Genomic DNA, 4,673 nt, shown 5'->3' with positions numbered 1-4,673 from the left:
AGTTTTTTGCGATGAATGTTTTTGCTATAACCGACAAAGGCAACTAGTGCGGGGGGCATAGATGGATCTACGTGCGAAAAGGAGGCCGAGATATCAAAACAAAGTTAAACATTGATAGTGCTCCTGTTTTTGAGGACACCTTGAGCAATAGTCGACGTGTATACAACGACGTATTCCAATTATATTGTATACGATACATCACACGATACATGGTTTAAAGACAAGCGGCATCAAGTTAGCCGTATTTATTGCTAAATCTCAAGGGTTGAAAAAAAGTTGCGATATAGTCAGTGGTATAATGGCACATACAAGTAGAACGAGAACGGTACAAGCGTCCGACGCACCATACATATGCCAAGATGATTTTATCTGATGACCTTATGTTTTTTGTTTCTTGTTGTTACTGTTTTGTCAATGCCTCTCTAGTAACTCCATTGTTGTTAGGTGTTGAGAACGCAGTTCGCTATCCGCGGTTACGTTCCACGGCATTATCTTTGTCCACATAATAACTGACCAGCAGCCGTAGCAGCAAAGGGGCAACAACAGCTGCGCAAGGAAAAGCAAATGACTGCCAGATCAATTCAAGGTCAGTATTACCATCGTCACCACTGCTATTGTTAGCACTGTCGTCACGACCATCATATTTTCTTTTATACATATGGAACAAAAAGTAAAAAGTGAAACTCACGGCGTGTCTAGCCGTGATCTGCGCGGACGGACCAACGGCCGCAAATAGACAGATGTGGACACCTGCTTATATACCTACGAAAGTAGTAGTGATGCGTTGCTATTATTGGTTATTGCTGCTCTCGCTCATCCAGTTATGGTTAAATAATAGTAATTAATAATAATAATGTGATTTTACCAGAACTCACGATTCTCCATAAGCGGTATGCCCCTACGACAGGAGGCAGAAGACCGGACAACTGTACAATAACGGATCGGCTCAGAATGCAATTGACCACCTGCAGCAGCATCAGAAACAAGATCATAAGAAGCGCCAACGACGACGACGAAGACGAACTAGCTTATTAGCAAAACAATAGGTAAAATCCCGCAGAAACGTGCCGTTATGTGGAACGATGAATGTGAATTAGGTAGACATAGCAGAACGTGTTCTTGTCCTATTCCTAAAACGAGAAGGTCAGATCAACCAAACTAATCAATCTTTGTTTTCGGCTTCAACTTATACCCATTTACGGTCACCACCTTCATGGTGGCTTTCATCTACATCAGCGTGGAAAATACCACACATGGAACGTCTGTGGAGGTGTTATTCTCTTAGTTTACTTATCCTAGTTAAGTTGAGTCGAGGTTCTGCCGCAAAAGCTTAGCACACCCGTCCCTTTTTTACCTATTCGCTGCTCATCCGTTCTCGTTGCCTCGTAGTCTATGTTATAGCTTTAACTTTCTCGCATATATTCTGTAAATCGACGTACCGCTCTAAGTTAACAAGTCACATTGTAGTTCACATAAATAATCCAATCACTAATAAGTCGAAATTATATGTACATCCCTATTCGAGAGACTCCAGTTGATCCGTTTGTCACGAACGTCATCGTGAAAATCGGGCAGGCCGACATCAATTCCGCAGGCAGCGGAGAATTAGGTGTCTCCGTGGATGTGCATGTATATGTGTGTATCAATGTCAGCTTGATACGGATAAATCGTACGACGGGATGAACTTACATTTCGTATGTGCCTTAGCGTAACTACAATGTAAACACGAAGGAAAAGGACATGCCATATATTCTAGTATAAACCATTTGCTTTCTTTGCAAAGCATAGATCTAAATGGATGATAGGACGACCAGCTTCAGAGCGTTAACTTCGTCGATGATTCAGAGGGATACCGCAACGAAATATTTCAGAGCTGCCGTGACAGCCCTAAAATAATTCAAAAGACGAATCAAATTTGGTTGACCTTCATTTAATGTATTATGTTAGTTTTATTTGTACCAGACTACTTCTTCACGCCACTTCCCTGAGCCGGCCGTTCAGCAGCTATTTTCAAAGCTTCTATTTCCGTGGGCGACCCTGCGGTAGTAACAATTGTAGGATGTTACCTGAAATTCCTGAAACCTGTGACAGGATATTTAATATTTTGCGCAAATAATCTATTCCTATCTATAGTACTAGCTAATGTCCGTACCACGTAATCGGCAGCAGACTTCAAACTGGAAGTGCGCAGTCATTCTAAACCGGAATCCGTCAACATTTTTTTCGCTATTTAACCACTACAATTTTATACTTGTCGATAGCGTCTTTTCTACTACTAACTTAAACTTCTTTTTATCGATTTACTAATATTAATAGCATTACTATAGTTTACGCGGCCTTTATTATATGCTGCAGACGCAAGCGCTTGCAAGATACGGGTTCATTGTTTTTCATCATGTATCGTTATTATGCTGTGACCGTGCAGAATAATTATATAATTCTGCATGGGCACAGTACAATAGTAATATATAATAATAATATGATAATTAACCGCTAGCATCATCGAGATATGTATTCTCGCTTGTTGCTAACGTCACTTATTAGAACTTAATCCTAAATTCATCTCTAGTTAATTAATTAGAGATTCTTCATCTCTAATTAACTAACTAATTCGTATAGGTTTTTATAAACATATTATTATCAACTCTTTCACTCTTTTCAATCTTTCCAGAAAAGTTTGAAAAACAAAAAATCAAACAAACCATCCTCTGAAGACCTGTCTACCTAACATCATCAATAAAGATAAGTCGACAACAAATTATCGTAAAACATAGCTAAAATCACGCTGAAATGTATGCTTTTTAAATCACGTTTTTACCGATCTATTCGGACGTAATAGCTGTTGGAACGTCATTTTTTGTTTATATATCACTAAGTGTTTTACGCAATGCGACGGTCAAGCATATCCGGTGCTTAAAATACTTGTTGAAAGATCGCTTCTTATCGTCAACAATCTTGGACAATTTACGCTGCCATTGGTGAGAATGCCGCCTAGAGATAAACACAATCGGTACGGAATAACGGAACACCACTGTTAGAAACACACACGATAATCGTATTACGAATTCGTCTGGTAAAAAGTGCTTGAGGAGATATTATGGCCGTCTCCCGTCTTGATGTTATTATGAGAAAGATGAAAAGGCCCTTTACCAAAAAGTTAAACATACTAGCCGCCGTTTTGGGGGCGGACGGGGGGGGGGAAGGACTTCTTACCAATGATTACCTTGCGGCGTCGAAAATTGCCGGTATTACGTTAAAATGCCACATCTGTTGCTGATTAATTCACACACCGAATACATAGGACAACAACGCATGGTCGCTACAGCGAAGTGAGAATGATTGAACTTTACACAAGAACGGTACTTTTTGGGCAGCGTTTGTTAAACAAACAAAACCGGAATACAAACAACGCGTGAACGGACTTCTGTATGGAACGCACAGCTTATAAGCTATCTTTAGCTATGACAACATCGGGACCCGTTTGAGTTTACCGTATCTCGAAATTGCCACAGCGGCAAACATATGCCTCTCTCTGCGTTCAGTACTGCGTTACCGAACGACAGTAAATGTTAGAAGAGGCTTCGCCCAGTAAATCAATGTCAAAGTTAAACCTAAAACCTACTACGTAGCGTCGTTCGCTTAAATGGGACAGTTCTGGCAAAAATCATTAGGATCTGACATCTCTATTCCTAATAGCAAATATGACCGTCTTAGCTAATATTTTAATAACAACAGCAACATCAACAATAGCAGCAGCTCGAAGTATTCACTTAGATAGTTTGTTTTGCCTATGTATACGTTTGCTATATCTGATCGCACTAATGTAGTACCATTTCACTAGGTCTTATTGACGATATACTGCTCTATTTCGCGTGTTTCGTTAACATGGGCGCCTTCCCCGCCACTGTCGTTAAATCACCTTGATTTAACATCGGATCAAGCTGAATCTTTAGTGCACGACGAAGCTCGGACTGAACACGCCGTTTGCTGACCACAGTCCTCGCAGCCGCAACAATATCACCGAACTAATACATACGTTCCTATATGACGTCTGACAAATTTGGCGGATAGATACGATAAGAGCATTGCAGGCGCAAGAAAAGGAGAGAGCCGGGGCGGGGGCGTTCCCATTATCCCGCCCTAGTATTACTGGTACTACCAGTAACACTATAACTACACTGCGGTAGATGTGGACAACAGGTATTCTTTGTCAGTTTATTTCATAGCATACGCTAGTGCGATGTTCTTCTTGGCCATGGCTCTTGCAGAACGTGCATCGTAGAGTCCATTCCTGGCTGAAGTTCATACGGCCAAGTGCGAACTATATAAATGTATTTCCAAGCGGGTGCGCAGAAGACGCAGAAAAAATGACAATCTTCGCAAATCAAGCGTTTTGGTAACGACAAGTAACCCGAAATGTATATGTTACGAGCTACTTCAAGCCAGTATCCCCATCGTGCGCTCGCCTTTTACCATCGCATGACGTATTAGGTAAAACCTGTCTGCAACAACAACAGAAATACAATAGGCTTTATGCAGCCAACAGGAAGTGACCTGTATTTTAAACGCACCTGGACCGAGCGTCACAGGTGTAAAATATAATACGCGATAGCTCAACTTTTTCTTAAACCTTTTAAATGTAGTTACCCAGCGTTGAGATACAAAAAAAAGGA

General features: G+C 40.9%; 1 long non-coding RNA gene across 1 annotated transcript; it reads left to right on the top strand.

Annotated features, from left to right (window-relative positions):
• Positions 1-438: 438 nt before the first annotated feature.
• On the top strand, positions 439-3,781 carry LOC147752528 (uncharacterized). Its single transcript, XR_015313823.1, has 3 exons — positions 439-586; positions 869-1,046; positions 2,672-3,781. It is a non-coding gene; the product is annotated as an uncharacterized LOC147752528 (long non-coding RNA).
• Positions 3,782-4,673: the final 892 nt, after the last annotated feature.

This window comes from Varroa jacobsoni, unplaced genomic scaffold, assembly GCF_002532875.2.
Source record: "Varroa jacobsoni isolate VJ856 unplaced genomic scaffold, vjacob_1.0 scaffold_1192, whole genome shotgun sequence".
Lineage (NCBI taxonomy): Eukaryota > Metazoa > Arthropoda > Arachnida > Mesostigmata > Varroidae > Varroa > Varroa jacobsoni.
Note: the sequence above shows the minus strand (reverse complement) of the source record. Positions and strands in the feature narration are given on the sequence as shown.